Genomic DNA, 10,648 nt, shown 5'->3' on the forward strand with positions numbered 1-10,648 from the left:
TGTTCACCCACTCCTATTGCACTTTAAAAATCCAGACCCTGATGTGCCTCAGTGCAACAGTGCTGCAAAAATTCAGAGGTGACATCTAGACCCTGGAAATTGTACCAACAAAACAGATATTAGGTGTTGTGTTTACAATTCCACCCAAAAATGTGGACCCCAATATATCTTGGTACAAGATAGTTGCAAATACTCTTAATCTGTACCAGTATTTTGCTGGATCCAGCTAATTGTGGGCTGCATACTCTCCAGTTTTACTGTCTAAAATTGGTTCATATGTAGCTTCTCCTAGCCAGCAGAATTATCCAGGTCCCAACACTGGAATGCCAAGATGCATTGGGTTCCAGGTTTTTGGTGCAGTAGGAGAGCCTAGACTTGTTCCCTATTTTAATGATACAATTTGGAGACAAGAATCCAAAAATTAGTAGGATCCAGGTAGATCCTGCTTTTTTCAGACCCCAAAACTTTCTTCTGAAAAGAGACAGAATGATGTGCAGGGACGGTGCAAGAATATTTTGTGCCCTAGGTGAAACTTCCACTTTGCGCATCCCCCTCCCCCAAATAAATCATATACATTATACACAATACATGGTCACAGAGTAACATGTTATAATTTAGAATTTATGTTTCCACGCTTTAAGTTTAACAAACTTAGAAACAAGTTCCTCCAAGTCAATGCTGTGAGCAATGTCATGTTCTATTGACAAGATAGATAGCCCAACAAGTCTTTGTTGCAACATTGATGTTCGCATATACGTTTTTATCAACTTGAGCTTTGAGAAGCGTCGCTCACCACTGGCCACAGAAACTGGGAGAGTCAAGAGGATGTGAAGAGCAATAACTGTGTTAGGGACACTATCCGTCAGCTTATTTTCCCACATTCTGTCCAACCAGCCATGCACCTCCAAATGATTAAAAACATCAAACTCAATTTGAATGAAAAGTTCCATTTTCTAACTAAATAGGTCACACACTCTCAAATGGTTGCCAAGTGCTCTCTGTGGTGGTATGCTCATCTGCTCTAAATGCCTACTAACTTCCCTGTGAGAATAGACTTTGAGCCAATGAAAGCAGGATGGAAAAGCCCCCCCACCCCCAGAAGACCTAAGACATGATGGCTGGATGACATAAACAGACACCTGTCCCTTACAGGCACTATCTCATAACATGCCAATTTTGCTCAGGACAGAACATCATAGAGGAATATTATGCATTCAGTGGTCTCTACACTAGTCAAGCAACAGCATGACAACTAACTTAACCTAACCTAACCAGTCCATCCAACGTTTTTGACTGCTTCTTGGGCACTGGTGAGGGGTAGCAGTGCCAGACTGAGCCCGGTGACAGGGGTGCACTACAAGTCTACAAACCGAGGCAAGGTGCTGGGCCTAGAGTCCTGCTGAGAGTGCTGTCCTGCGTCAAGTGGAGCACAGCCTCCATGAGGAGAGAACTCAAACAAATATCATGCTGCTTCTGCGTGATTCCCTCAAGCACTTCTTCAGACAGCTGCTATGGGGGTCACTCACAGGCTTAGGCCTGCCTGTTGCAGGCATAACACAGCATCAGGGCTTAAAACTCAGACAGGGCCACCCAGAGGATTCAGGGGGCCTGGGGCAAAGCAATTTTGGGGACCCCTTCCATAAAAGAAGTTGCAATACTATAGTAACATGTATTTGGAAATATAAAAAATAACTAGTGAAATACATTCAAAAATGAATTTGTAATAATTTGAAAATACACTAAATACATTATTTAAAAACATTAAAAGCTGTAATGGTATGTATACATTTGCAATTACATAATGGGCTGTTGCTGGGTGATGGTGATGGTTGGTACCAATGGGTTGTCACTGCCTGGGGGTGGTGCAGCTGTTGCCCAGGGCTGGGTGGGGAGCTGGGCTCTGGGCTGGGGTGTGCCCGGCTCACAGGGGCTGGACTCAGGGCTGTGGGGGGGATGGGGTTGGGGGGGTGCCTGGCTCAGAGGTGCTGGGCTTGGAGCTGGGGGTCAGGGCTGTGGGGAGGATGGGGGCAGGGGGTGTCCGGCTTAGAGGGACTGGGCTTGGAGCTGGGGGTCAGGGCTGTGGGGGATGGGGTCGGGGGCGTGCCTGGCCCCGGCCCCTTACCATGCCACTTACCCCTTTTCCCAGGAGCCTTCGACTTACTTGTGGGGCAGGGGGAGCCTCTGACATACTCATGGGGGCCCCTGCGGGGCCCGGGGCAAATTGCCCCACTTGCCCCCCCCCCTCTGGGCAGCCCTGAACTCAGATACCGGGCATGGCAGAGGCTGGGGCAGGGAGAGGGGCCACTGGGGCAGTTCAGCTCTGCAGGCTGCTGTCCTCTCCAGCCGCCCATGCACAAGGGGAGCAGGAGCAGGGACCAGCCAAGGACCAAGGGGTCAGGAGCACAGGCGCCCGAGGCCGAGCTGTGGGGAAGCGCTTACCTTGCGTCGGGGTCCTCTTTCTTCCTCCACTCCACCAGACCGCCGCCCGAGGCTCTTTTCTTCTCCATGCCCCCTGCTGGGGCTGTCCGTGGAGGCTGAGCCAGGAGGCAGCCACCCGTTTCCTCCCGAAGCCCTGCTGTTGCGCCCGTCGCGGGGCTCGTGCCACCTGTGCTAAGCGGAGCTGCGGAGCTCTGCCCAGCTGCCAGCGCCCCCGCCAGCAATGACGAGAATCGCATGGGATGGAGCGGCCGCTGCACTGGGAGGGAGAGGGAGTCTGAGCCGCACACCATGTCAGCGCGCCGCTGGCAGCCCAGAAGAACGCTGTAAAAAAAATTGGGGGCACTGCTTTTTGGTGTCCCCAAATCTTGGCGTCGTAGGCAACCTCCTAGTTGGCCTTAATGGTAGCACCAGCCCTGATGATGTGACCATGAGATGAAGCGGGATGCTCACTGTGAAAAAGTTATCTAATCTATCTATCTATCTAATATACATGGGGGAAGATCATATCCAGCATCTGTGGGCCACATTCTAGATTGCACGTATATCCAAAGTAGCTCCACTGACATGGGTGGAATTATTCCAGATTTGCACTGCGATCAGATTCAGATTTTATACCTAGATGCAATCTAAATAGGACATATGAGAAAGAGAAAGCAAAGGAAAGACTATATAGCTATAGGATTGATAAGATGTTATCATCTCATCACTTAGAACAGCACCTGCAGCAAATCTTTTCACACTTGCCCCAATGCACAATAGCAGATAAGCTAATATTTTGTGTCACTTTCCTAAAGGAAAGCTACATTGCAGGTGAAAGCAAAATTGTCCCCTCTCTGCTTCTCATGTCTTCTGTCTTAAATAGAACCTGACATCTGTTATGATAAAAATCAAGGCACAGTATAAAAGCTCCTAAACTCTATACTTTTGTGGGAGCATGGTTCAAGTACAGATTTTAAAGCACCCACATGGGTGTAGGAAGATATTTCTGCTATGTTGGTACCTTTCTTATGTCAAATTATTATACATTTTACAGTGTTGCTAAGGTGCAGTGATTTTCCTCATCAGAACATATATATTTTTCAGAACTGGTGGTGATAAGATGGGAATTGGATAATGAGGTATTTAATTAATCTGTTTAATGCATGTAGCCAGATACAGTATGTGTCATGTCAGGACAGCGTTTGTGTAACATAAATAATGTTTCTGGTGAACAGCTTGCTTTATATAACATTTCCACATCAGTCGTAATAAGCTGTCAGAAACAAAGGGAAAAAGAGGCCTTGTAAGAAGTGATTCTGAGTTGGAGATTGGTTGATATGACTTCTGTTAGGGACAAGGATATATACTGGAGCTCAATGGCATAACGGGGGGTGTCTTAGGTGCATGATCCCTCATATGCAGAGAAGTAAAGAATGGGGCAAGACCTCAAACACTATCCCATTGGAGCTGAGTGAGCGATCGCTGTTTTCCACCCTTTAAAAGAAAGAAAGGAAGGAAATATATTTCAATCATTATCTTTTTCAAATAAAGATATTCTTAGCTTCTGTAACTGCTTTCATTTATTTGTACAGCAGTGCTGCGTCATCATTTAGGCCCTGATCCCTGAGATTAACTTTACATTATTCCCCCCGCATAAAAGTAAGCACATGTATAGGTTATTGCAGCATCAGGGCATTCATGTTTGGATGTATCTAACTGTTTACTGTTTGGATATTTCTATGTTTTATTGTGGTTTTCCTATATGTATTTTCCACAGCAGAATAGTACAATAATATGCCCATACAATTTTTAATTGTAACTCAAAAACTAGAACACGTGGCTTTCCCAAGACCTGAAGCACAACCTCAAAATACAATTAGCTACCGAGTGATAGTCTTCCAAGTGATAGTCTTTAACTACTTTTTATTTACCAATACAATAATCAAGACATGGTGTTTTCTGTTTAGAATACATCAATCTTATATAATTGTTCTTCCTGGAAGAATTCAAAGCTTATTTTCAAAAAGTAATTTGAGAATTTTAGCAGGAAGTGATGAGACCTCATCTGGAATACTGTGTGCAATTCTGGTCTCCCATGTTTAAAAAAGATGATTCAAACTGGAGCTGGTGCAGAGAAAGGCTACTAGGATGATCAAAGGAGACATAAGGAGCTTTGATTGTTTAACCTAAGAAAATGAAGGCTCAGGAGAGATATGATTGCTCTCTAAATACATCAGAAGGATAAACACCAGGGAGGGAGAGGTGTTATTTAAGTTAAGAGCCAATGTTAGCACAAGAACAAATGGATATAAACTGGCCATCAATAAGTTTAGGCTTAAAATTAGGCAAAGTTTCTAAAGGAGTGACGGTCTGGAACAGCCTTCCAAGGGGAGTAATGTGGGGGGAAAACTAACTTCTTTTAAGGCTGAGCTTGATAATTTTATGGAGGGGATGGTATAAAATGATGGTATGGTATGATGAGGTTGCCTAGAATGGCATATGGCCCATCCGTGACAGCTATTAGCAAATATCTCCAATGGCTGAAGATGGGACAGTACGGGGGAGGTTCTAAGTTACCACAGAGATTCTTTCCCAGGTGTCTTTCCTCTGAGTAGTGGGACTTTCCCACATGTTCAGGGTTTAACTGGTCACCATATTTGGGGTCAGGAAAGAATTTTCACCCAGGTGAAATTGACAGAGACCCTGAGGGTTTTCGCTTTCCTCTGCAATGTTGGGCATGCGTCACTTGTTGGTTTGAGCAAGAGTAAATGCAGATTCTCTGTAACTTGAAGTCTTTAAATCAAGTTTTGAAGACTTCAGTAACTCAGACAGAAGTTATGGACCTTCCATAGGAGTGGGTGGGTGAGGTTCTGTGGCTGGCAATGTGCAGGAGGTCAAACTAAGTGATCATGTTGGTTCCTTCTGGCCTGAAAGTCTAGAGTCCATGAGACTCCCTAATAAATAATGATGTCTTTTTTGTTGTTGTTGTTACACTGAGAAAAAGAAGCTTGTGGGCCATATTTTTACTCCGGCTTTTTTACACCACTCTGTCAGTGTAAAGGATTTGTAGAGTGCATGAAATGAAAGAGAGATCTCTTGATCATTACCTGTTAGGTTCACTCCCTCTGGGACACCTGGTATTGGCCACTGTCGGTGGACAGGATACTGGGCTGGATGGACCTTTGGTCTGACGCAGTATGGCCGTTCTTATGTTCTTAATTTAGTCCAATTCTAATTCCACTTTACACTGACAGAGTACTATAAAGGGCCCTAGATGTAAATGAGAATCAGGCCTGTAATATTTACGCCATTGAGTCTAGTCCAGTCCAGGTAAGTAGTGAATATAAAATGAAAATATAAAGCAATCTCATGCGTGCTTAGTGACAAATGAGAAATGAGTTATCACTATTCCTAATGAACAGGAATTCTCGTTGCAAACATCTCTGCCACGAATGGGTAGGGTGTCAAGTGGTAGTGTCAAGAGAAGAGATGGAAAAACAAGTAGTCCTGGAAACTGAACTACTCTCTCACCTTAAAGAGTTTCCTCATGGTCAGGGTTAGGGCACATGGGCTGGGCTAGCATGACGCAACGGACACTGTTGCAGCCCCTACTGAACTTATTCTATTGCTAAATGGAAAAATTCACCCTCAAGGGCTGTCAATGAACCTGGCACCTTTCATGAGCACTAAATTGACTGGCTTTTAGGTTGCTGACTTTACCACATTTCACTAGTTTGTCCCTGGAACATTTTGACCAAATTTTGCCTAGGCAAAAACAGCCTAAAGAAACACTCCAATGGCAGCCTCTAAGCTCATAGGGTGATATGATGCCATTAGTTGTTAAGGAGAGATCTCCACTGATTTCATCCCAGAACAGCCAAAATTGGGCCTGGCCCATTTATTTAGGTGCAATGGGTAGGGAGGGAAGACCTCCTTCCCTCTATTTCACACCCATTCAGGACATGGCATAATCTACCCCTTAATATGTTCTTGATTCATATTAGCATGTGTTGCTTTCTAATGTGGGAAACAAAACCAATCAGAAAGAATACAGAAGTGCATTTTTTTGCAATTGATTTTTTAAAAAACTCCACACCAGCCAGGCTTTCTGCTGAGTAGGTAGCGCAGCTTCCAGCAAAACCAGGATCTGTGACATTTTTGTGACCTGCAAAGCCCAGTAGGTCACAACTGTTTTGGTAGCATCAAGCCTTTAAAGTATTGGTTTATAACAAAGAATTATGTTGATAACATAATATGAAATTACGCGGCATGCATTTTATTCTAATAGAAGCTAGAGGGATTGTGATTGTATGTGCTTCAATTTTAATTATGCTTAAAGAACTAATGTCCCCAACCATGGGAAAAACTGTTCCTTCGGTGGAAAGTTTTGCTAATTGCTCTGATGCGGTGGGGGTGCCTGGCCAGTGGGAGATTACACTAATCTCATGTGTTCTCTATCCCCCTGACACTCATATGGCCTTCACTGCTGTAATACTTGAGAAACTCACAGTCATGAATAGCTTTTATCCTTACAACACCCCAATAGTACCCCCATGTTACAATGGGGAAATGAGGCACAGGATAATTTACATGGCTTGCCCAAAGTCACACAGGAAGGCTGTAGTTTTGCCAAGAATCAAATGTTGGTTTCTCAGATCATATGCCAGTGTCCTGTCAATTAGACTGTCTTTCCTAGCCGCACAGTTCTTGTGGGATCAGCTGGAGAGTGTGATCCCCACAGATGCCCTTTGCCTCCACACTACCTCTGGGTTCCCAGGTCCTCACTAGACTACTCCTTGGCAACCCAGTTTCTGCAGGCAGTGACTGCCCTTGTGGACCCTTTCTAAAGGATGCTCCCCATGATGAGAAGGATGGCATGAAAATGAAATACTTTTATGGGCTATGTGTTTACAATCAGTCCTTCTCTCCCTCAGGGATGGTGGAGGATGATGTGGGTTTCTCTTGTCCTCTTCATTCTTCCTCCAGTCAGTCCATTCTGCTAACCACTCCCAGCATGGATCCCTGGATCTCTGCAAGCACTGCTATGCTACCTACCCAAGCAGGATGGGTAAGGCCTGTGTGCAGAGGGAACCTCTTGGTTCATTGTGGGGATGGGCCATGATCTGACCCTAAACTATGTTGTATAAATATGATAGCACAATGCTAAAAAAAATCCTAGTTGAGAGTTATTTTCTGTCGTTTCATTAAAATAGCTTCACAGTCCATGAGCCAGATCCTGTCTTATGCCCTAGTTGGTGCTGTGCTTATCAGGCAGCCATGGATTCTCCTGGTGTAGGGGAATCCCAGATGGTGTAACGGGCTCTCTGCTACCCTGCTCTTTGGTTCTCCATTATAGAGGACATGTCCAGGGTAGGGAGAGGCTGGAGTGAAATGTTGTCCAGCTGTCCTTGCTGACTAACATCTCCTTGGGGTCTGTTCCAGTTGGTGTAAATTAGAGCAGCCCAGCGTCATACATTAGATAATTGGCCTCTGGCAGCCCCAGGGATATAACCTTTACTATCCGTGTCCTCAGTTGTGCTGAGTGGAACTCTGGCTCCTGCAGTCCAAGATGTGATTTTGATTGTTCTATCACCTATTGGTTACAAGGTAATCTTCTAAATTATGCATCTAAATATTTGATCTCTGTATCCAGTCATTATATATATGTCAACTTAGCATGGTACATATTCACCCTCTCCTGCAGGGTGGACTGGCCCTTAATGGGAAGTTGGGCTCAGCCCCACCTGTGCCTAATTAACAACTTCCCAGATGATGGGTTGGGGCTTGGGCCAGGGCAGTTTATCAGGCATCATGTTAGGTATCTTTGAGGTGTGGCTTCCTGTTAGAGTGAGCTTGTTCTCTCAGAGAGAAGGGAAACCAGGAATGGCTTTGGGTGATGCCTGTATTGTAGGATGAACCTGCTGAGAGAGTGTGCATGCTCTGGAGTCTCTTGCCCTGATACAAGGGTAAAAAGGGGAGATCCCTGCAGAGGATTCAGGGGGGACTGTGGGTCAGAGAGGACTGGGGAAGAAGGTCTCCCTGCCAGCTGGGGGAAAATGCCTGACGGGAGCACCTGCACTTAGTGGTAGGAGTAAAGCCCTTCAGGGGGCTAATGGACTGCTGAGAAGAGGGCCAGGAACTTCTAGTTTTGAGCTAAGCTGTTATTTTGTTAATAACCCAAAGAAAAAGCACCAGCTGGGGTGGCTTGTTCCTTTGAATAAGGGAAACCCTGTAGAAAGGACAGAATCTGTTGCTGGAGGTGGTAAATCTCTTTTATGCTCTAACTTCTCTTCTTTGTAGCTGAGGGGATACACTTACATTATGAGTCATTTCTTAACGTGTTTTGTGCAAAACTCTCACAGATTCCAAACCTGTAGAAGAACTATTCCATAGGGTTGCTCATGACTGGAGCTATAAAGAGACATTCTGGATCTAAACAGCATGGAGCTAATGCTTTGGCACAAATACTCCCTTACCAGGCAGTGCCTCTACAAGCATGTACCCAAAAGTCACTCAGACTTCTGGCTGGAATAATCTGCAGATGGCATAATGGGTGTTGGGTTGTGACTGAGTGTGTCCAGGCAAACATATTTTGACCACAATATTTCTGTTTTGTATCCTACACAATACATTGCAATTTAAGAAGCAATTACACGTTGAGTCAGAATATGGTAAGAAACTAAGCCTCACAGTGCCTATGCCACTAAGTGCCTAACTATATTTTTATACGGTGTAGTCTTCTTTTCATAGTGCCCTCTGTGGTAAAATGAGCAGTTCTCAAAAGAGATTTGGCATGATTCTAGCAAGCAGAGAACTAGTCCATTTACTCTGCTGATCTGACACAAACCCTTACTGTACGGATTTAAAATAAGACAGGACACAAGCATAAATTCTGATCCATTTATTCAACGTAATCTCCAGAAACCTGACTTCTTTTATCATACATTAACCTTGGATGTGCAAAAGGAAAGCAAAAATTAGAGTATGATTGCTGTCTTGTTGCATAAACAATCAGAACATTTAATTCAATTCCCTATAGAAAGGCATGATTTAGATAACGCACTTGACACTCTGCCATTCTTGAGTTCTGTGGCCTTCACTTTATTTCTGGGAATAAACTTTATATCCCACAAGTCCACTAAGTCAAGGTTTAATTGAACTCTGCCAATCTGAATGCAGTACAGAGCTTTCTGTATTGGTACATACTGTAAGAAAGCAGTTTGAAACCTAACATGCCATGAAAAAAGTGTCTGCATAGAGTCTCAGTACAATCTAGAGCTTCCCTGATATTTTGAAGTCCAGTAGAGCATTCAGGTGAAAGGATGAGATTCTATTAACATTTTAGTAATATTGGCCTTAATTCAGCAAAGCACTTAATCATGTGCTTAAAGTTCAGCACATGCTTATGTGCTTTGCTAAATAGGAATAGATTTAAGAAAACAAACTTTCAGAGTTAAGCATATGCTCAAGAGCTGTGCTGATTCAGGGCCATTATGGGTTTTATCATACAGACATTACTCAAGCAAAGCTCGCATTTATTTAAGTAGTAGGGTTGTCTGAATAAGGAGTAAATTATGTAGTAGGAGTGGGTACTATTGGTTTGGTCCTGCATATGTTCAATGGCCTTGGCAAAGAATGACTTCCTCTCCTGCCAGAAATTAGACAGCACACAGACTGCTACTTAGACGAGGTGCTAAATTCCAGGAATTGGCCCTTACCAGTCTATCACTGGGGGGTTGGTGGCTGAGGCTATTGGGAAGACATGGAATGGGAGATGGGCTTTGAATAAACAGCTCTGAATTTTAAGGGCCTGTTTCTCAGTTTGGAAGGCTGAAGGGGCTTTAAAGTGGGCATAAATGTAACTTACACACACTTTCAAGCCACTTACCATTGCCAGAATGGTGTTGAAGGGCCTTAGTGTCAAATAAAATCAGGCCTGAAACCTTCAGTAGTACACTCATCACTATTTGTATTATCAGACTATTTTTGCCTTCAGGTTAGTAGTCTATTAACACCTCAGCTTCATCAGGGCCATTCAGCTAATTGACTAATTTTTTTTTTAAGAGCTATTGATTGAAATCAGATGGACAAGATAATTCAGGACAGTTTCAACTAATGCCTTTATATTCAAAAGCTAGAATATTGCAGAAATGTCAAGTATAACTAGGAATAATTTTTTTCAAGTGAGATGATTTATATAATATTATGCTACTTTGTTTCTCTGTATTTA

Source organism: Trachemys scripta, chromosome 2 (genome assembly GCF_013100865.1).
Source record: "Trachemys scripta elegans isolate TJP31775 chromosome 2, CAS_Tse_1.0, whole genome shotgun sequence".
In the NCBI taxonomy this organism is placed as follows: domain Eukaryota; kingdom Metazoa; phylum Chordata; order Testudines; family Emydidae; genus Trachemys; species Trachemys scripta.